The sequence below is a fragment of the Colius striatus genome, chromosome 8 (assembly GCF_028858725.1).
Source record: "Colius striatus isolate bColStr4 chromosome 8, bColStr4.1.hap1, whole genome shotgun sequence".
Lineage (NCBI taxonomy): Eukaryota > Metazoa > Chordata > Aves > Coliiformes > Coliidae > Colius > Colius striatus.
In genome coordinates this window covers 2,190,755-2,214,527 of record NC_084766.1, presented here as the reverse complement: position 1 = coordinate 2,214,527, position 23,773 = coordinate 2,190,755, and positions in this window count along the sequence as shown.

Sequence of the window (23,773 nt, the reverse complement as noted above, 5' to 3'; positions counted from 1 at the left end):
TTCAACTGGCAGACCCATAGATTCTATACACACAGCTTTACACCAGAATCACTCTAGCCACTCCTTCTGGAGTTAGAAGCAGCAATATTACAGACACAGAAATTCTTCTGTGTGGCAGAAACACACATTTTAGAGCAGCTGTTACTCAGAACTAGCCATACCCACAGCCTTTCCCTTCAGACCTCTCCAGATCTCGTTACTGCAATGACAGTCCCCAGGTCGGCTCTTCTTTCTGGGGACAACCATGTTTCAAAAAGGTATTTTCAGCCATCAGTGTTCTTCCAGCTTCACTCTGTCTGACCACTTCCAAACAACTTCTTTGGAAGGGAGCTGTGGGGTTTTTTTGATGGTACAAAGGCCCAGGAAAACTTCCCCATCACTCAAGCCTCTGGAGGACGGGAGCCACCAAAGGACAAAGCGATAAAAGGCCATCATGCAGATGATTCTATGAAGTGCTCAGCATTTGCCTTTGCACTGAAGCAGATCCCACTTAACCAAGCATCACTGCTCGCAGGGAAGCAGAATTTCAGCTCTTGCCTCTCCTATTCTGGACAGATCTCCAAAAATTCCACTAGCAACTGCATATTCTGTAGCGCTGTTGCACTGCAGGTGTCTGGGGCTTCATCAGGAACCTTCAGCTCCTGGTTTGCTACTAGTTATCTGAAATATTTTACTTTCTTCACGTGGCTGTATGAACACTTGGCACTCTGCAAGCAATGCAGCAGCATTCAAACAGACAAGAGAGTCAGACAATGACCACAGATAGCACCCAGGCGCTTCGCAGGGAAGCTGCAGTGAAGTTTATTATTACCTCTTGTGATACCTTTAAGGTTTTACCTGGAGGCCAGGGCTGAAATCAGGAACTGCTTACTAAGTCACCCTCCCTGCCCTGAAGACTTTCTATTCTAAAGAAGCAGTCTTCTCATTTTATAGACAGAAAGGTGATGTGTAACTCAGTCCAGAGTTAGATTTTGCAGCAGGTTGATGCTGACCTGCCTGATGTCTTGCAGAGAATTTCTGTGAGACAACTAGAAATGTCTTCTGGGAAAACCATAAGTTTCAGCCCCGTGCCTTTCATACCCAACCTCTTTTATAGGCCAGAAAGACATGGAGCAGTGAGGGACTGGAGTTTTTGAGCCATCCTTGTCAGTGTGGGCACTTAAACCACACACACAAAATTGTAGATTCAACGGATATGCAAAATCCCACCTAAAAAACCTTGGAGGAGTTGGTATCTCATTCCAGTTCTCATAAGAATGAATATCATGTTTGCAATGGACATGGGTGTTGCTCTGGGTTTTGTTTTTCCTTTTAAAAAAAAAATCTTCATCTGAGGAGAAAAGCTCTCATGGAAAGCTGCTCCATCTGTGTGAGAAAGGGCAGGATGTTTTGCTGGTTAATTCATCATGTGTGAAAGACAAAATGTTGCCAAAACCAACCCTGAACATACTTCCTTAAGAAAAGCAGGTTAAGTTACATTAAGCCTCAAGGGGTTTTAGTCACAGTAGAAAAGTCAGTCTATAGTTTCTCCTATACCAACAGGTTGGAATGCCTGTACTTGTCCAGAATATTACTTCTGTATTGTACTGCCTTGTTTTATTTAACATGCTAGTCTCTGATTACATTGATTTCTTTTTTATCTGTGTGAGTTTTGGTGAAAATTCATCTAAAATCCTTTTAGACAATGTCTTTTCTTTCTGTCTCCCATATCAAAGCTTGAACTAGAATTCCTTAAATCTGCTGAAATATCTATACATGAAAGGAGCAGATAGTGATGAGCTGGAAAAAGGCAGGGGATTGATAACATCTCAAGGAGTTCTCATATCTTTATGTTACTGGGACATGAAACATGAAATGACACTGGTAACAAAAAGCTGGGCACCTGAAGGTGACCTGTGTTTGTCCCTCAAGTTGTTTAAAATTTTGATCAGCTCTTCTAGTGCCTGTTTTACAGAGGTAACTTCCCACCTTGCAGACGATGCACGTGTTGCACCCAGTGGATGAACTCACCACTTGGAACAGAAGAATGGCATTTGCCTCTGCAGACATTTGCAGGAGCCATTTGCATTACTTTAGAGAAGGTTGTCATGAATCACCTGCAGGACAAAAAGCTGATAGAATCAGCCTTCGATTTCTGAATGTATTTTTTATATTCCTGTAGGGTTTACCAGGGTGAAAAAGGCTCTAAAAAGACAGGAATACAAAGAAGTCATCAGCAGTGAAATATGACAGTAGTAAGTTGTATTATTTGAGTGCTGACAGGTCATTTCCCCTTTGCCTCCTGCTCGGAGTGTAATATTATCAGCAGTCAGCAGCATGCATTTGGCTTGTCAGCAGATGGGCAGGGAAATCACACATGAAGCAGGGAAAGCTGCTTTGTTTCTTTCCCAGAGAAATCCATGACAGGAAACAATGGAAGAAATTATAAATGATGATCAAATAAGATAGAATCATCCACTCAGGAATTTCATTCTCTTTTCACTGGGTGATGAGAACAAAAGGCTCAATGTTTGGCTGCTCTGATCTGGAGAGTGCCAAATCAGTTCTCTAACTGAGCACCAGGGCTTTAGTGGTGACTAAAAGCAAACGCAGAGAATGGTTACGTTTCAAGAGGAGGCCAAGTGGAGCAGGTTGGGAATGGACTACAGCTCCAGCAGCTCTGAAGTGCCATTAAAGAATCCACTTTTGCAGATAAAAGTTTGGCTAGAAGTCAGGCTTTTCTTCTTGGTTCGTGTCAGTCTGACCTACGGAACAAGGTGCAGCGTTTGAAATGCACGAGTATGTCACTGGACCTCAATAAAGCTCTTAATTACACAGTGGTTAGGGAATTACTGCATTGCTAGGAGCATGAAATGCTCAGTAATATTCCCCAGCTGTCTGCAGAAACCTTTGTGCTGCTGCCAAATAGTTTGTGGGGACATTAAAACAAGCAGTGAATTCCCAGCAAGAATAAAAAATTAGTCTGAGCTCCTTTAGTTGTAAAGAGCAGCAATGATTCTGGGCTGCAAATCTGGGCACTCCTGCCACGATGCCCACGCCAGGAGGGGACAAGGGCTCTTAAATCTTTTTTCTGTTCTAACTTTTGAGGGACTGCAAATATGTCTTTGATCCCTGCTTTCTTTAGAAGCGTGTCTTGGCCATTTATCTGATGTCCCTTCTGAATACTATTAGCATGCTGAAGTTCTTATGTGGGCAGATGCCAACAGCTGGAGCGTGGACTCCAGGGAGGTAATAAGTGATCAGATACATGGGTCATGTCTTCATTGTTCAAAGCATGAAACTGGTGGAGGCAGGAACTTGTGACATGCAGAGGACTTTTCTGAAACGTAACAGTTTGGGGTTTTGTCAGTGGTAAGGAGCCTATGGTCCAGTCTGGCCAGTGTAGAATGGGAAGATCCTACATGTATGGAACAAAAAGATTTGGTTTTGGAGACAAAGCTGAAGAGTTCTGTAAGTTAACCTAAAAGAGGAATATCAAGCAAAATAGGACAATGTTGTAATCTAGATACAAATTGTTTGCCACCATCTTGTTTTATCTCTTTAGGTGAATCAGAGTCTGTTTCTCACTGTACATATTTAGGGGAATAAAAAGCTCATTTACCACCTGGATGTGCTGTGTAGTTTGACTAATGCCTATGTGGAGTGCACTCTGCTGTCTGAGATAGAAGATGGTTTAGGTGTGCAAAATCCGAGGTGTTTTTCCACAGAGGAGAGTCCGAACATCTACACTGATAAAGTCTGGGTTTGTTCCCTCTGTAAGTCTTTTTGACTAACACATGTGCAGGTGTTCAGAATCAGCCATTCTCCGAAATAATTGGAACCTCAATTTAACAATCAAGGGGCTAAATGTTGTGATTAAATGACCTGACATCTGTGCCGAGCGCCCTGTGGATCACCAAGCGTCAGCCCCGGCAAGGTCAGGTGGTGTTTCCTCAGGGTTCCTGTGGCACGGGATAAAAGAGCTCTGCAGGGCAGAATCGTTTTAACCAAGTAGCCTTTGATGATATGCCTTTATCTCCTCTTGGCTCCATGCTGTCTTTTTCAGGCCTGCCACTCCTTGCTGACACATTCCCAGGTCACCTCCGCTTCCGTGCTTTCGCCCGCTGTTTCCCAGGCCGGCCATCCGCCAGGTCCCTGCGCACAAGCGGCATCCAGGGAGCCCGAGGAGGGCTGCTCTGCCAGCAGGGACTATTCCTCAGCACACATACACACCTACTAAAGCTGCTGGAAGTTTTTAAACGGCTTTCAAGGGCCATCAATGCGAGTGCTCCAGAGATTCACATCCTATCATGTAACAATACATATGGCTGCTCGTGAGTCAGGATGAATTTTCTTGGCAGCCTGTACCGTGCAGGAGGTGCATTTGCCAAACCCGGAGTTATTCAGCGTCCTTCCGTCTCTGAGGCATTTTAACCCCTGCAGCTATGAGGTTCTTGAATGAAGTGTTTGTGTCAAGCAGCATTCTTATTAAACAGGAAGATGGCCTTTCCTCCTGCCAGTTCTCACTGCATTTCCTGCTCAATTCTTTGGCTCTGCTCACAGAAATCCTCGGTAAAGTGGCCTTACCTTGCTGGCACAGGTTGGTTGTCTCTGGCACCAGTACAGCCGGGACAAAAAGCACCAAAATGCAGGTGCCTTTTTGGAAACTCTCTCCTGACTTTTCAAATGTGTTTACCTTCAGTTTGTTTCCTATCAAGTTCTTGCATGAGTTCCCTGTAGGAAACATCAGGAGTTGATCTCACCTTCTGATGTGACTGGTAGTGTGCCTCCTGGCAGCTGCAGCTAAATACTCACCCTGTGAATGAGCAGTGTGGTGAGTGTGTGGTTTTAGGAGGAAATGGTCCCGTGTTTCCTTTCACACTGCTTTCCAGCAGGATGATCTTACTTTCCTCCATTGTATTTATTGCTGGTTAAAGGCTTCCTTTACAGGATGGCTTACCTCCTTCCTCTCTTAAGTAATGTTTAACCTTCAAGGAGATGGTTTGTTGCAGATGGGAAGGACACAGATGCATTGCAAGTACATTGCTCTGTTCAGGATTTTGTCAATATAGAGGAGCACTATATCACAGTATGCTGAGCACCTGGTAATGTGCCACCCGTGTTTGGAGCTCTCAACCTGTTCTGTGGATGGAAACCAACCAGAAGACCAGGTCTACTCCCACCTTCTGCTCTGCTGGGAAGAGTGTTGGTGGTGCAGAACCCAAATCTGTTCCTGAAAACTGTCAATGGAATTGTAAGGAAACAAGACACATCAATACTCTTCGTACTTTAGCCTGTCTGAATGGAAATTTGAGCCTGGCTATTATAGGGGAAGAATACCTCTAATGAGAAAAGCAGTGCACGATCCTTTTTCCTCTGCAGAGACTGAGAAACTTTGGCTGCAGGCTGACACCTTGGTACACAACTGTCAGGGTAAAGGTGAACGTGTTTGCATTCCTTCTCTGCTGACAGTGGCTTGAGTAAGTGGCTGAAGAAACCACAACCTCTATACTCAAGTGATCAGCTGCTTACAACTTTATTTACTTAATTTATCCATACACCCATTCTCAGGCCGTGCACTTGTTTGTGGTGAGGGTTAGCATGTTCCTATAGAAGTGAGGAAAGCTTATGGACAGTGGCATTCAGAAGGCATGGAAGTGTGACTGAGTGATGTTTGATTCCATATCAGCCTTTGAGAAGGAATGCCTACCTGTTTGACCAACCATCTGTGGATCATTCTCTTAAAACAAATGAGTCATTGAAATTCTTTAACGTGTAATGAGTTGTGAGGTATTTTTTCAGGTGGTTTTTTTTCCTAAGGCAGAAAGTGCCTTAGGACGTGAGTGTGCAAAGAATACATTCACTGTGTTCAGTCATTTCACATCCCTGGTGCTTTACTGCAGGATATCTGTACAGGAGGAGGTCAGTAAGCAGAAGGGTACGGTTAGTTCAGCTGGATCCGTTCAGCAACGCTGCTGCAGCTTGGACTGTAAACTGACCCAGTCACTTCAGATCTGCTTTATATAAAGTTAGGTTATACCTATGAGTGACAATTGAACTTAGAGTTAGGTAAAACATGGGGACGAGGAGCCTATTAATAAACACAGAGTGGACATGAAAATTACCTTCCTCAGCTTCCTACTGGAATCTGCTCCTTGGTTACTTGGTGCTTTATAGTTGAAAAGCAGGGCAAGTACACATGCTCCAAGTAGTGTTGGAGGAAGGACCTTGTAAACAAGAAGCTACAAGACAGGTATCCTCATTCCTTTCCCAATTCATTAAGCAATGCTGTGCTTTCTGCTGTGCCTGTTTTCCTGCTGTCTCATGTGTCAGTGTGGGATTTTCCTTTTCTTCAGGCCAAGACAAGAACGAGGGAACGCTGAGGAGCTAAAAAAAGTTGCTTTTGATCAACTGGGAAATTCACAAATACGTAGTTACAAATGACACACCTTCTCAAGTTGCCTGGACAAGGAGAAGTCTGGTCCATTATAGAATCTGTTAGGACAGTTATATATTTCATGTGCTTTAAAGGTGGTATCATAAATGGAAGTATTTGATTTACTCAGTTTGGCACCCTGCCTTTTGACCTGGCTGGTAACTGAGAGTTAAGTGATCAGCACAATTTCTTTTCTCATCCTGAAAATACACATAAGCTATTTTACTGTAGAAACCAGTTTTTTGCCTTGGAGGGGCCCTTGATTCATGAGTTGCAAAGCTAAGTTTTACCACCAGCTCTGCCACTGACTCACATGTTGGCTGTAAGCACCTTCGTTACTGTTGGGTTATTTAAAATGTCCAGCCCACTAATTTAAGGTCTGTCTGTTCTTAAGATCCTTGTGACGTTTTGTAGATGTTTTATTTTCAGTGCCAACCAAATCTATGCAAATTAATTCCCTGAATCGACATCTTAAAACAAGATCTGTCAATGCAGACACCTGTAAACTGTTAGTAGAAGTGTTAGCTGGCAAGTGGCAGGCTGCTGAGGTGAAGATCTCTTCCCCAGCTGAACTCTGTTCGGTGCCTCATTATCTGCAGCTTCTCCTCTGTGAGAGGAGGATGAAGGCCTGGTGTGCAGCTAAAGGCTGGGAGGGAGCTTCCTTTCTTCCTTTGCACATAGCTGGTGAATCTGCTAACACTGTGTGCAGTGTTTACTGAGGCAAAAAGCTGCAAAGGTACAGGGTCAAGACTGGAGGATCCGAGGAAACAAAAAGCAGTAAACAAGGGCACATATAGGTGAGTTTGCAGGGAGCTGGGCACCCAGTGAGTGGAGGATAACTACTGTTTGAAGAAATGTGAAGAATTATTTAGGTCACAAAGGTGTCTCAGTTGGCATTTACATGGCAGGAACTATGCAAAAAATGTAACAGGGGAAACCCTGGACCAGGCTGTACAGACAGAGTCTGCTGGTTGTATGTTTAGGCTGGAAGCTGAAGGAAGTTCTCTGATGACCACGGAGATTTGAGCTATCTAGAACATCTTCCCAAATGATGAAATGAGGCCAAAAGCCTGATGTTGTTTCACAGACAAACAGGATTTTATGAAATGGCTTCCTTCAGTAATCAGGGACAAAATGTGAGGGTCAGCATGTCCCCACAATCTGATACTCTTAATATTTGTTCTCCAGCAAGTGAAGGCATTCGTTTTCTGAAGATCCTTGTACTGAGGTTCTTGTATGTTTGCTTTTGAGCATCTGTGTTTGGATAATTTAATCTTTGTTTTCATCTCTGTCACTGGACTTCTTCAAGGAAACCAAAATATTTTGTAGTAAGAAAAACAGTTATATTAGGCACAGGCTGAAGACATGATGGAATGTCCATGACATGGAAATACCCCACGCAGCGCAATCCATTTTTAATCGGTCACATCATTCAACCGTGACCAGTTAGAGAAGATGCTGGAAACAAAATGTTTGGCCTCAGAAACACCAAAATGTGCTGTAAAAATACAAATAGAGAAAACTGGTAAATGAGAGTAAAACTAATCCCATGGAAAATCTCAGCAATGCGAGGTCATGCGATGGCTGAGGTTGTGTCAGTGTGTTACAGGTATACGTGGGCTTGAAATAACATGGCTTTTGCTTTGGGTTACATCATTAATGTTGTAAAGCTTTTATTCTTGACTACTGTATTTACCCAAAAGGAAGATTAGCTTTTCTTAAAGTTAAACTACTTGGAAAAACAAATACCATTTTAGATGCCATTGTTCTCCCTTCAGATTAATATGCTGATTAATGCCTGGTTTTTAAAACAGAGCAACTATTCAAGTCTTTCTTTTTTGTTTAGGTTATGTGGAGTGTAGGCACAGCACAAAACTATCCTACCATTGTGTCTCTACCTTTCTTTCAAAGTTGTTGTTTTTGTCAGATCCAGTCCTTAGTCTGCCCTGTGATAACCACTGAGGTTATCTGCCAGTTGCACTGGGCGATTTCTTGATATCTCTTAGTGCTGTAACTATTGGATAGCTGCAGGAACATTGATTATAGACCAAAGCCCCGTTGTGCTAATTCTTGTACAAACACAAGGCAAGCAGAGGGCCTCAAAAAGTTTGCAGGCTAAGTGAAGTAACATTTCTAAGTGTGTCTGTGTGTAAACAGCTGTTAGTAGATTTGTTGTGCATCTTCCATCCATGCAGTTTACTGACAATGAGTACCTCCCTACTGAGCCAGTGAGGAGGGGGTTTCACCTCTTTCCTTCTTTAGATAGTATATAATGCAGTGCCTACAACAGTGAGTTACAACTTTGTCTCCTGAGCATGTTTGACCGGTACAAGGTGGATGTTGGTCAGTGCTCTTTGGTGGTGTTCCACCAGCCTTAGCAGTGGGGGCTGATACAGCCCAGGTGTCAGGGCGCTGTGTGTCTCACCCTGAGCCATTGAGATGGGTTTGTGTGGACCCACTTTTTACTTGGTAACCGGAGGAAGGAGTCTCGAAACGTCCCCATCTCTGAGTTGGACCCACCTCTGGCTCAGCCAGGCCAATCTGGCACCTCTGCCAGCACTATTTAAGAAGGGAAATCTGCAGTGCATAGGAGGAGGTGGAGGAGTGGGACAAGATGGAGGCGGCCAACGGACCCCACCGTCAGCAAAGGAAGAAGGGAGGAGCAGCACCAGATCAGAGACCCCCTCCTTGCAGCCCGTGGCAAGAGTGGCTGTTGCCATATGCCCACAGAGGGCACTGGTGGGACTGATAGCTGCCTGCAGCTCTGGGAGGACCCTGTGCCAGAGCAGGTGATTGCGCCCGCTGGGCGGGAGGCTGTGTGGGAGGGAGGCAGCCATGGCGCAGGCCGTGCTGCGGCCGCAGACACGCTCAGCAGGCAGAGAGGAGCTGCAGCCTCGGGATGGGCCCGTGCTGGAGCAATGTGTGCAGGACTGCGGCATGTGATGGACCCGCACTGGGGCAGGGGAGTGCTCCTGCCCTGCGGGGAGACAAGCAGCAGGAGCCATCAGGGAGGGACTGGCTGCACCCACCATTCGCTGCACCACTGAGGGGAAGAGGTAAAGACACTGGATGGGGTGCATGAGCCCAGGAAGAGGGGAGGGCTGGGGGAAGGTGGTCTGAAAGGGCTGGTTGTGCTCTTCTTCGTCATCATCCCACTCGGTCATTTCCTGGTTTGAATGGTTTTGGTTGGTAGAGGAATACATTATTTTTTGTTCTCTTCCCCAAGTCGAGTAGTCTTCTCTGTTTTGCCTGGGACCATGAGCGAGCCTTCTCTGTCCTTGGGGATTTCCAAAGGCCTTTGGTTACTTTTCTCCTCCCTGTCCTGCCAGGAGGGGGAGGAGTGAGCAAGCAACTGCTCCTGATTCTTTGTTCCTGATTCCTTGTGCCTAAAGCAGGGCAGCTGTAGCAGCATAATGGGCAAGGCAGGCTTGTTTCAGACTGACTCGCGCTGTCTTGGTGAGTCAGGGGTTGTACAGGCTACACCTCTACAGAGCTCTGCTGCAGGCCAGGTAGCTGTGTGCGGCGAGGAGCTGGCTGTGTTCGTGTGCTGGAAGCACTCGGTGGTCTCTGGTTTAGATTACAGCAAGTTTCATTGTGCGTTTCCCAGACACAGGTGGTTCACTTGTCAGGAACAGCTAGGCAGCTGCCTTAACAGCTAGGTCATTGTGTGCATAGAAGAGGGGCTTCTGCTCACCAAATCAGTCAAATATCTTTGTCCAAGATAAAAGGTAATCTGAAAACCTTTTTCTCGTGTCTCTGATCTCTTTGTGGGAAGGGAATGGGGCTGCTCCAAAGCCAGGTGCTGCCCCAGGAAGGGGAGGTGGTGGCAGGGCAGGCACGGCTGTGCCCACACACTGGCTGGGCTACAGTTGGCCAGCATGGCAGCAATGGTGGCCAGCCTCAGCCAAGCACCCAGCTGCCAGGCAAGCCTGTAGTGGCATGTCTGAGGTCAGGCCAAGAGGTCAGTAAGGCAGGGAGGTACGAGACCAGGGTCGTGCCTGCCCCCAACACAGCTTGGGCAAGGACCGAGGCCGTGGGTCTCAGCTTCCGAGCAAAAGCAGTGCTCACCCCAGCTTCCCAGTCTGAGCCCAGATTAACACCGAGCACTATCAGTCCAGACCTGGAGCACAGGCAGCTAAACCCTGGGGCAGGGGAGGTGCACACAGGGCCCTGGCAGGTAGAACGTGCACAGTCCCATGCTGCGCTGGCACCTGGGAATGGGTGGTGAGGGTGGCTGGCACGGACTTGTCTCTGTTTGTTCAGATCTGCATCTAGTTGTTTATGCAAAGAAATCCCAAATGCTGTTTACACACAGACAGTGCTCAGATCAGCAAGGCTATGGCTTTGGCAATAACTTCAGCAAGGTATGTAACTGCAAGTGTTCAGGGTTTTTTTGTTACAACCTATTTGTCAAAAGCCAAATTCTTTAGAAATGGTGCATTAATGATTTGTCTGTTCCTGATGTGTGAGGACAGCAGTTAATCATATCTAGTATTTGCATTGCATTATTCAGCCAAATTACAAGGAGAGATATCATTATTATTTACATAATCCAGAGGAGGAAAACTGCTCTCAGAGAGGTCAAACAAGAGGTGAGCCAGCATGTGTGAGGTCAGTCTTCCAACAATAAATATTTGGCACAGGAAAGCAGACTGATTTATTTTCTATTATTATTTTTTCACCCCAGAAATACCAAACAGCCACAGCTTGCTTTGAAATTACTGGGAACACAAGCATTTCTGATAATCACTCTGTATTTGTTACCCACTTGTACTTCCAAATAGACATGTAACTGCTGGTGCAGCACTTTGAGCTAAGCGCCTTGCACAAAGAGAAGTCACACCTGGCTCTTATGGAGGAGTAGAAACTGGGATCTATGATTGAAAATCATGTTTATGTCCACCTTTACTGTAAAGCATCTGATTATTCAGAGTGACAGGCTGAGAGCAGTGCCTTTCCTTCATAGCTCTGTTTGAATCTGACAGCTCCCACCAGCTGCCTTGCTGATGGCTTTTTCTGATTTTTGTGCTAGGTTTGCTCACAGCTGCAAAAAAAAGAGCTGGCTATGGGGTCTGTGCAGCACAGCTTTGCTGAGGCAAAGCTTCCTAACCCTCTGACATGTCATTCTCATTTGGCTCATCTCTTGCAGTGAGAAACACAGTCCACGTTTGGGGCCGAGACTCTACACAAGTCCCAGGAAGAAGCCTACGCACTTGGAATTCAAGCGGCTGGATGAAGAAAATTGCACCATTTCCCATCACTCAGGAGCACCCAGCTGTAATCAGCACCCCCACTGCGCCTCCTGCCCACCTCTAGGTGAGTCAAATCCCAGAATACTCATTGCCTAGCAGAGGGAAGCAATGATTTTCCTTCACAGACCACCAGCTGGGACTGGGGTCCAAAACATTTTGGGAACCTCCTCCAGATGGACAATAGTCTGGGACTGGAGTGTTCCCAAAGATTTGAGGAACCCCTCTGAGCCCTCAAGCAAGGTGCATTGCTGGCTACCCATTTCTAAGACAAGTACTAAGCCACTAATCCCCAAGACAGTTCTCTATGGGACCAAAGAACTTTTGCCAAATCTGATGTTCTGCCGTGCCTTTACTCACAGTAAGGATTAACGTGTTAGCTCCATGGCTCTGTAGCTCCAGCCAGCTGCTTCTACTGTGGGATCTTATGAGGAAGGACATAGGCCTCTGTTGATACAGCTCCAAGATAAACTGTTAATCAGGCTCGCTTCTTTGGCTGGGTAGGGCATGCCTAAGATCTTTCCCTTCCTTCCCCATTCCCCAGGGTACTGGCAAAATTTTGCAGAGGAGCCTGCGTGGCACAGTGTGAACTCAGAGCTGCTGCAGAGCAGAGCTTCATAATGCAGCTCGCCCAGCTCTTCCAAATATCACAGTTGTCTTCACATTTTGAAAAGCAATTAGAATCAACAGCACATAACATATCACAGCTGTAGTAAACATTTCCCTTGGCCGTGGCAAACAGCCCTTGGGAACTCTAAACTGCAAACAACAGCCCCTCCTCCTGTTTGCAGCTGGGATGCACATTTAGGTTCAAAGCAGCAAAAGTGATTTTTCTCCTCATTTTTTGTCTGTCCTTTGTAAGTCACCTGCAGAGCCCCAACCTCCAGAGTGTGGAATACAGAAAAGCTCAGTCCCCTGAGAAAAACAGAGCTTTTTATTCTGGAGTTTATGAAAAGCATAAACTCTAGTAGAAACGAGTATTAATCACGGACTGCTGAGAGGGATGCACACCCTGCATAGTATTCATTTCTCACAGGCTACAGGTTTGTCTGGTTAATCCCACACACCGATGTTCATTAGCTAAACGAATACACCCACAGCAAGAACAGAATGAAGTTGTGGGGTTGTTAGCTGGCATAACTTCAGTGGCTGTTAACAAGTCTTCATTCTTTATATATCAGTTGTCAGGCATCGCCCTGTACAGGATTTATAGGAGAGATAAGTGCTAGCACCGTCTCCCAAATATAGGGAGGGAAAAGCAAGAAGTGAAGGGCTCATCTGAGGCTGCTGCGAAGCCAGCAACTGAAAATCTGACAGCTCCAGGCCCATATTTACAAATGTAAATTGACTGGTGGTGTTTTCTTACTGGTTTCAACTCTGCAAGGAGCCTTGGTTCACAAACAGATCCTTGGTTTCAAAAGAACTTTTCAAGAATGATGAGTTCTCATGGCCTGTGTTACGTTTAAACTGGATGTTGCCACAAAAATGTGCTGTGTCTCCTGCTCTACTGTCCCTTTGCTCTTTGATCCATTCCTCCATCACCTTAAGTGTGCAGTTAAGTGTCTTTCAGGAGATTCCCCCTTTTGATTGGATTTGTTGATTGCTTGCTGGGGTGTTGCAGGGTTTTGGTGGGGAAGAATGGTGATGTGTTGGAGGAAGGCAAACACCACACCCAGACATTCCCTCCTATGCCTCAGAGCCATACTGAGCCTTTCAGTGTGGGTTGGCACTGAAGTCTCCTCATCTGCACTGCAGTCTGTGCTTGGGGCAGAGTTTGGGGTTTAGAGTTTTTACAGGACTCTTGAGCTGCTGTTAGGTCAGCAGGAAATCCAAACCAGTGTGAGTTGTACAGCCTGCACTACTCCTCAGTCTTATTTTGAATGCTTCTGTCAGTGTACATTTTAGAACAAGTTTGATCACATTCTGTCCTTAAAATCTTACAATTAGAATCATAGAATTATAGATTTGGTTTGGTTGGAAAAGATCTTTAAGATCAAGTCCAACCATTGACCTCACCCTGCCAAGCCCAGCACTAACCCCTGGCACTCAGCTCCTCAGCTACGCGGCTTTGCAGTGGCTCCAGGGCTAAGGACTCCCCCACCTCCTGGGCAGCCTGGCACAGGGGCTGACAACCCTCTCAGGGAAAAAGTTCTGCCTCAGATCCAATCTCAACCTCCCCTGGGGCAACTCGAGCTCATTGCTTCTTGTCCCATCATTCTCATTACTGGCGAGCAGAGACTGACCCCCAGCTCCCTGCAGCCTCGTGTCAGAGAGTGCTGCTGTCTCCCCTCAGCCTCCTCTTCTCCAGGCTCAACACCCCCATTCCCTCAGCCCCTCCCCAGCACCTTGTGCTCCAGCCCCTTCCCCAGCGCTGTGCCCGGCTCTGGCCGCGCTGCAGCCCGTGTGTTCATTGCAGTGATGAGCCCAACACTGAGCACAGCGCCTCGCCAGCGCTGAGTACAGGGGCATAAACTGTTAAGTGAGACTTCATGGCCCGAGAAGGACACAACGCACAGCTCCAAAACGCGCCGCCCGCTGCCGCGTCGGGCTCTGGAAGCCGTGCCCATGACCGGGCTCCGCTCGGGGCCGCAGCCGCCGCCGGGGCAGGGGCGGGACGGGACGGGGTGGCGGCGCCCCCTGGCGGCAGCGGCGCGGCTCCAGCGCTCCCCCGGCCCCGCCGCGCTCCCGGGTGCCGGCTGGGTTCCGCGCTCCCATCACAGCGTTTGCGCCACGCGTGCAGCTGTATGGAGGGTCCTTGCTGTTGGGCTTGTCAGATTGCTCTAGGCTTTATCACACCGGGTTTACGGATGTCCGGCATCCCTCTGGATCACCCGCTTTTACTGTGCCAGCAGCGCTGCTGTGCTATCAGTGAACAGTGCTGAGGCCTGTTTGCAGCAGTGTCCTGTGAGACCAGAATTTAACATCTTCAGCCTGTTAGGAAATGCCAAAGGGATTTATATCCCTGCAGCTGTGCATGTGTTCTGCAGAGCCGAAGGTTGGCAAAGGCTTTAGATAAAGCTCTTTCAAGTTTCAGAGGAAAACAATGTCTCAATAAACATAAACTCGTGCAGAAAATTGCTCTGAAGGTGGCAGCCACTAGGATGGGTTCTCTTGGTTCTCTCTTCATTTTGGTTGACAAAACCTCTATGATCAAATCCAACCACTCACCTCACACTGCCAAACTCACCACTAACCCACAGCCCTCAGCACCTCAGCAACATGGCTTGGCAATAGCTCCAGGGACAGGGACTCCCTCACCTCTCTGGGCAGCCTGTGCTGTGTCTAGCAACCTTCACAAGGAAAAAGTTCTTCCTACTACAAGGGCTCATCCCTCTACTGAGGGTTATGATCAATTTGTGCGGTCCCAGCTGATAGCTGGAGGGAGCACTCAGAGCTCTGCTCAGGATCAGGAGATTTTACCCAGCTCTTTCAGGAAGTACCATTTCAATTCTGCCCAGCCCATGCCACCTTCGTGCCTCAAGGCTCGGGCTATGGGGTAGGAGGGTGGTGAGCACTGCTTATGAGCTGATGGAGGTCAGGACAGACCACTCAGAGAAAAGTGTGTTTCTGTAGGTAAGACTGTCCCCAATGGGCTTTTGGGGAGCCCAGGGTGGCAGCAGGGATGTGAGTTACCCTGACGACCATGGCATCCTGTTGTTACCTATTTGCCTGGTACTCACCTAGCAAGCCGAAAGCTACCTGTCTTGGTGAATTCCAGAGGAACATGCTAGGACTAGCTTATTAATGGAAAGTATATGCTGATAGCATTTATCACAGTTGCTTTCTCTCCTTTCTTCCTCTGAACCCCGCGTTATTTTATATGCAAGTTTCACGTCATTTTCATTTGTTTCTAATCTGAAGTGTCCCAGTTTACTTAATCTTCTCTGTTAGAGCAGCGTTCCATATATTTGACTGTCCTTGTTGCCCTTCTTTCTTGTGAATAGTAAAGATCAGCTCAGACTCCATCACTTCATACGTGAAGCTGTTTTTTTCCCCCCACGAGCATCACTTGACATTTGTCTGTGATAAATGTCAGTGCAGGCAAATGAGAAGCGGCGGGGAGAAAGCAAGTGGGAAAATGCGGGCTGCTGCCTTTTGGGGGCAGTGCGCACCCGTGTAATTACAGGCACCTCCATCAGCTTGCTTTCTCAAGCTCAAACTCCGTGCTGCTTGTTCCACGAATACCTCTTGCGCTGGAACTACCTCCCCATCTGATCTAGGCTGGCTCTTTACACCTCCCGTACTCATTAACAGGGAGGCCACTAACTGAGTAATCGAGTGCTTCCCCAGCACCACCACCTTCAGTTCCCAGAGCTTTGTCTTTTTGCTTTTGATATCTTTGTAAATAAGTCCCTCATCTCCAAAGAGCCCCGTGTGCCTCCGAGAAGGCACGCTAACCAGTGCACTGAGGAAATGATTTATGGTGTAAAGGCAGGATCACCTGCCTCACAGCCCTATTGTAAGTTGAGGCTTGAACAAGGAAACGCTGGCAAATGAGCACAAGGAGGGGTTTGCAGGTGCAGAAGTTGTAACGTCAAGAGCAGGACACTCAGCCACAGCTGAGGCTGATTGAAAGGAGTAAGGTTATACAATGTGGGTAATTCATAACTCCTTAATCTGGAAGTGTTTTCTTAGCTAGTTAAACCATGGAATTAAATAGTCTAAAGTGACTATTGTGGATGAGGTTTTAATCTTAGAGATCTTGGCAGCTGGGGGTTTCACACCTGGGAGAGGTTTCTGTGCTGAGTTCTGCAGCCATAGGCAGGGCTGCAGGCGAGTTGCCTGTGCAGCGAGCGTCCAGCACCGGCAGCTGTGCAGGGCAGGGCGGCCGCTGCCAGCCCCTGTCTCTCAGTGATGCTTTCTCGAGGACATCTGAGCATCTCAAATATCTGACCCATGATCGAAACTCTTCCAGTGCAGCGTGCAGCTCAGCCAAGGCTCTCTTCCTTTCCACTAATGTGTTTTGACTGTTAGGGAAGAAATGTGAAGCCATTTGGTTCAGACCGTCTCTCATGGTCTGTATTCTGTGATCTGATGATGTTCCCTTTTCACTGCCGTCTGTGGGACTTGAGGTCTTGCCATAAACACTGAATTGCACTGGCAATTGATTGTTATTTCTCCCACAGTGATTCCTTTTTTCTTTCTTTCTGGGTTTGAGGTTTTTCTTGAGTCAGTAGTAGCAGGACTGTTTCTCTAGTCACTGAAACTTTTTCTCTTCCTCGCCTTCCACTCAGATGTCCCACATCTGTTTCAGCTCTGTGTAGCTTGCATATTTTTCCCTGCTGCTTCTTAAATCTCTACTGCTACAGAGCTTCCCATACACTTTACAGGCTGGCCTTCAGGGACTGTGTCCTCACCAGTGCTTCTCTGTCCTCTCGCCGGATGGATTCTCATGGAGATGGGTTCTCACCGGCATCATTCCCAAAGGGTGTGTGTGCTGAAAACCAAAGGCAGGTCCTGAATGTCACTTGTCCTCTGCTCCTCTTCCTGACCAGCAGCAGCTCTCACAGATGGGGTTGCACACAAGCCCAGCACATGCAGGACGTTGTTGACTGTGCTGGCATTTGGAGGAGTTAATGCTGGGAGCTGGGATTCCGAACATCGCTTTTGCTGGGCCTTGCATTGGTACCAGCCTAAGTACTGTGCTGGGTGACTAGGGCATGACACTGAAATGGTGAGCGTGGTAGACTTTGGGCAGCCAGAAACCATTGATAACAAGTATCCTTTTCACTTCATACACTTGGTATTGTACTGGCTCTGCACCTTGTACCTAACAATGCTTTAGCTCGAGAAAGGCATAACAACCAGAGGAGGCTAGATCCCAGTCTCTGGCAGTCAGAGAAATTCCTCTGAGGTCTGGCCTGCTGGCAGGTGAGCAAACAAGCACATACAAATTCAATACACAAAGTGTGCACGGTGTCTGTGGGAAGCTGGGTGGTAATCACAGCTCGGGATGTTTCATATACAGAAAACAACAACTGTTACTCATAGTAAAGCAAGTCTGTTGTCAGTGGTATCAGACAGTCACATGTGCCCCAAAAGCCAGTGATCTAGGCAGCCACCTTTATGGCTTGGAAACTGTGCTTTAGAAAATGCTAAAGGAACTGTTGCAGTTACTAAGAAGTGTGTACAATCCCAAGGGAACAAGAGGATTATGTTCTCTAGACGAAAGGAGGAAGATAAAGATGGAAATGAATAGGTGCTTTCTAGATTTAGAGAGCATCTAAGTTGTTGACAAAGAAATATGGGCATGATATGAAGCTATCCTCAAAGCAGGAGAAGTGGAATCATATGGGAGCTCCAAAAGTTTTGTGTGTACCTGTAAAACTTCCGAGTTTCATTCTGAAATGGTATTTCTAGTGCCATGTAACTTTTTAACTCCTCTTTTCCCTCTTGTCAAAAGGAAATGTGAGCTAGGAATTGTCAAGTCGTCAGCTGGCATCATTCATTTGTCAAATGAATCCCCCCAGCTCCTGGCTTAACACCATCTCAGACCTGGGCTTGGCGGGTATCCAGTGGAGTCAGGAACAGTCCAGAGTGTGCTTTCACCTCCCTGGGTGCCTGCCTAGAAGCAGAGCCAGATGCCAAAGCCGAGCCAGGTGTTAGTTGTATGGATTTTCTTTCCAGCCAGCAGGTGGGATTTCCACAGGGAGCTTGCTCTTCCCTTTAGCCTGGTGCTACAGCTGCATGCAGTCACCCAGTGCTCATCCTCTTCCCAGCTCACTCAGAGACAAAAGCTAAATGGAGTTTGGCCCATAATTGTATGGACAGCAGTTATTTTCTCATGTAAACATGAAAGGCTTTGTCACTCTTTCTCTGACACACCCACTAGCTTATCCTCCTTTCCTGTAGGGAGCTCACTTTCAGTCAATTCCTCCCTTTTGGCTCTGAATCTTTGACTTTTATCCATTCTGACTTTTCAGTTTTGACTTGGAATATATTCATGAAAGCACCTTTCATCTTCCCATGTGCACTTTATGGTATCTCTCTGCTTTTGTTCCCACGTAGGGGCTGTAGGACACAGACTCATAGGCTATGCACCATCCAGTTGCATGTACACATGCACAGCTCAGCATGAGTCACCTTATCCACATGTTGGTGACGAGAAGCACAGTTCTGCCTCGGGCATGTGCACACACTTCTGTGGTTTACAAGTATTCAAGAACCAAATAGCCAGGAGTTGGCATCTTATTCTACTGCTCTGGTGCATTTTTCACTAGAACTTTTGGAATCTAACATAAGGTCATTAAACATGGCAATAACACCCTCCTCTCCAGCACAGAAACTCCTTTAGATACTGTAAGGACTTCTGAACATGCAAATATTTGTCTTTCTGCACAGTCAGGTGTATTTGCCTCCTGCCCTTCAAAGGCAAGAAGTCTGTGTCACTGCAGACTCACGGTGGTGGATTCTTAATGGGGATCCCAACCCAAACTGACAGATCTTGGGTGTAATGTTTTTAACCTGTTCTTTTGCATTTGACTTTTACTAACAAGATAAAAGGAGCAAAGGAGCCACAGAAAGCAGTAACATTCTCAACTACTCCTCAGAAAAGTGTTGCAGGAACACAACAAAGGTTAAATGAGCTTTAGATTGTGAATGGCACTCCGTGCTGGGAGCACAGCTTTGGGGAGACGTCTAGTGTGAGCTGTATGTTTAATTCAGAGTGGCACCCCTGCATTACCTTCACCCCAAATCAAGATCAATAGTAAAGCATGTGTATCTGTTCATGCTGGAGGGTTGACCTGAATTGTGCCTTTCCTTGGCAGCTGCACTCCCATGAGGAGTGTCACGAGTGCCACCGTCCTGCTCTCCGCCTCATTTCCTTCATTGTAAAACATGATTTACTTCGCTTATTCCCACGGGTTCCGTGGCTGATAATGGGGAGTGTAAATCACCGTTTTACTATTGCTCTGGCTGGGAAATCAGGCCTGTCCTCCTCTCTGTGAGTTCTCTGTTCATCACACACAGGCAGGACTGAACCCTGGAGAAACTGGAGAGTCACAGCCGCTGGGTGGAGGCTTCGCTGTGATTCCCAAATACCCTCTCCCTGCACTTGTTGGCTCAGGCTGTGTTTGTAAACACTCACAGGCCCTCTCCTTTGGATTGTTCCTTGGAGCCAGATTTTCTTTTGATGTTAAACAGGATGTGTGTGTTAATTAATTTATTTCACTCAGGGTAGGAAATTGCTGCCAATGTTCTTTGAAGAGTCCTGTGAGCCATCTCTCCCCTCACATAAACATTCAGGCAATTTTGGTTAAAGTGTTTATTTTTTTTAACTATGCATAAATGTTAATCTGGCTGTTTTACAGCAGAGAAGTTTTACAGGCTCCTTTAAAAATGTCAAGGTCATATTTAAACAGTTACTGTTTAAACTGAGGAGATGAAGCACTGGACCAAGAGGATTCAGAGATGAAAAAAAACCCCACAAGCAGTATTTTCTGCTAACAGGTGTTATTTGAGAGTTTGGCAATGGTGAAAGTGATGGTGAAATACTTTGGAGACTGATCACTTCTGCATCTACTCTTCTGTACTTGTACTGTGGACATTGTTAGTGAAAATACACCCTTCCTGCCTTAGTCCTAAATTGAAAGGATGTCTGCCTGGCGATGACAGGAAAGCACAGGCTCTGTAAACGTTGGCTTCCTGAGACTGCCAGGAGGGGCCAGGTCATGCCAGTTCCAGCAGGGAGGTTTATGATGTGCAAGTGTACTGCTTCATGGTTTAGAATGGTCCAGGAGGCTGTGGGGATTAAATGATGCTTGCAAGGTCTCCTACATTTGGAGAAGAAGGATTAAGAGTCTGAGTGCTGGCTGGTCCCGTCGTTGTGCACGTTACAGCACTGCACCGTCACTTGGGTAAGGGGCACAGGCTGCTTCTTTTCAAAACCCCACACTTTCAAACTGCAAGTTTGACAAAAAAACAATAATCCACCTTTATGAAATGCTATTAAGTTGTATTTAAGTTGGAAGAAGCAATCCCCTGTGTTTTTTGCAATGACATTGCTAGCATTACATAACTCTGGGTTTGGGTCGGTGTTTAATTGGCAGAGTGTTCTGGTTTGAGAGCTGATGCAGTTTGAACTGATCAGTCTATCACATGCTACCAGATGTGCACAGTATTGTACCAAACAAGACTAGACAGATGCCTTTTTCTGAAGGGTACTGTTCTCTGCAGCTTGTGACTGATTTCTCAAGATGCTGTACGACGGCAGATTCCCCAAGGGAATGAGTTGGTCTCTTTGTAATCTCAAGTGTCTGGTTGCGCTTCAGTGTAGGTTCAGTGTCTAGAGCTCTTATTCTAGGACAACAACCCACAGCCATTTAAATCAAGACCTAACTGAGAACTTAATGGAAAAACTTTAGTATCTCCCCAAGGAGTGTGTAATACATTCAGCTGAGATGACAAGAGGGAGGAATTGCAAGATGGATAACGTGAGATACACGAAATTTAACTCTGAGTTGAATTCAGAGCTAGTGGTGGCCAAATGTTGGTGACCTTGGTGCTGAGAGTTAAATTGGAGGTTTTCCCAGTGATCTGTGCTCCATCTTAAAAAGCCAACAAACAAAATTTGTTGTAGCTGGCACTGAAAGGAAGTCTTTTTATTAGCACTAGCAATAGATGGCAGTGAGGGACGCACAGAAAGCAAACTGCTCATTTCTCCCTCCTTTTGCATATGGGTGACCCCCAGCAAGGAGCGAGTTGCTCGTTCGTATTCTTCTCAACACTGTGAAAGACAGCATTCGGCTCATGAGGACTGCCCACCCATCACCCCTTTCATCCAGGATCAGCCCTCCCCTTCCCAGGGAGCTGCTTTGAGAAAAGAGGGAGAAGTCACCCCGGGCTGTGGCATTAGTTTTGAGTATTCAGTGAGTGATCGATACCACGCAGTGTGGCACATCTGTAACGCCAGGCGATAGTTTAAGTTGGTGGAGATGTCTGGGATATGGGGAGAAATCTGCGTTCATCCTTTACGTAACAGTCATTGAGTCATGCAGTCTTGTTTAAACAAACAGTGTGAATCCTAAAATAGCCCCTGGACATTCCAGTGCCATGGCCATATTCGAGTGAATGTTCAAGATGTTTCCCCACTATCGTATAGCCACATGGTAACTCTGCTAGGGACAGTATTAAGCTACACTCAGCCCTGGACGCACAGATCCGTTCACTTGCTCGGCTGAAGCAGGAAAATCTGATTCTCTGTCATCCACCCACCGAGGGAGGCAAGAGACATGAACATTTTGAGGCTAAGCTCATCTGATTTTAACATAACAGTTCCTGTTACTGCATAATTCTTAGAGGAATTCATGGCACACGAGCTCGTTGCCATACAAACGGTGAGGAAGCCTGCTCTTGACCTGACTCAGAATTGACATTGGCTGGTTTCAAGAAGATAGGAATGGAAACTCGAAATTCTTTGAATGCAGTATTATTAATACTGCTATAGATACAGAACTAGAGGAAATTGTTCTTCCTGCTCAGAACAGTTGCCTGATTTCCATAATCCTCACAGATGTTTTCTATAGGGTCTCATTGACACGTTTCAAAGGACAGTTGTAGATAATGATAAAAGCAGAACTATTTTGTGGAGCTGATCAGTTAAGAGCAGCTGGTAGATATTGCAGCTCAGCATTCTGAAATAGTTCTGTGGTGTATCTCTGGCAAAAAAAAAAGCTTCAAAGAGGAGGCTGGAAAGGCTGCTCTTCTGGAGCTCACTTGGTTTCTGCCCTAGAGGGACTTGGATTTCCAGGAGATATGAAAGATAAAATCAAGCTGCTGCAGCCCCTTTTGTGTGGGTCTGCAGCTGAAGTACTCAGCTCTTCCAGACTGTCCATGTGTTGTCTTCCACCATGCTTTGCCTATATCATGTGCAGGAATCCAGAACAGGCTGTGAAATTGGTCAATAAACCTGGTATTGATCCCTCAGTAAAGGTAGGACAAAGCTTCAGAGAAGAGACTGTGTGGAGCGAGTTTATGGCAGCTAAATGAGCTGAATGTGTGCCAAACACTTCCCTTCCCTAGTTGGGGACCTAACCTGTGCTTCTGAAATCCAAAGTCACAAGCACTTCAAGCTGAGAGGAAAATACCTCACGGCTAGGTGGCTCCTAAGAAGTCTCAGTGAAAGCCACTACTGGGGGAGCTGGGGAACCAGGCAAGCTGCCAGCAGGTGCACAAGGCCTGCCCAGGGGCTACTGGGCACCAAGACCCTGCCAGACCGCAGCTTGCACCCTCCTTTGTCTGGGCAGTGACCCACAGAACTGAAGAGTAGAGACGTATAGAACAGGGCTGGCCACTTGGACATCCCTACTGACCCTGTCTCATAACAGGGGAGAGCACTCAGTGACATTTAAATAGAACAAATTTGCAGTGATATCAGGTTATATGTTTTATGAGCCATATAATTAACATGCGACACTCAGTGCCATGGGATATTATTGACTTAAATAGCTTAGTAAGTATCAAAAAGGATTAGGCATTGACATGAAACAGAATAGCATATGCACTGACACAAGCTGGGATCAAAGTTACAAGGGCTACCAATCCTTGTGCTTCGGGGCATATTTTGATCATCAGCTTGGGGTCAGGAGGAAAGCCACTCTCTAATGGAGCAGCACACAGCGTGCATGTGGGGTGTAGTTACACAGATCTCTCCATTGGCCCGTTTTGATTCCTTTCCCTTCTCTTTCTCTGTCTTCCTTTCATGCCCTCCTGTTCCCCCTCCCTCACATTTATCGTCTGAAATAGGTCACTCCTGAAGACAAGACACTAAACTAGATGGATGGCTGAATAGTCCATACTAATAGGGTAATTCAGTGTTTGCTTCTCTCCAGAACTCCAATGTTTATGTCAAATACAAATGTTACGTTCACTAGCTAAAAAGTTCCTCTCTTTCCAACCTTCCTTCCATGCACCCTGCTTTTTATTTCCATCAGCTACACCTGCAAATCCACTCATCTGAATCCTGACTTTACAGAGGTAACAAATGAACAGCAGCTGGGGAGAAGGAAGAGAACAACCAGGCACATTGAAGGAACCCATTTATTCTGGTAGATACTCGACAGTTGCTTAAGGAAATGTTTTTTGAGAGGCCTTGTACAGCCAACAGGAA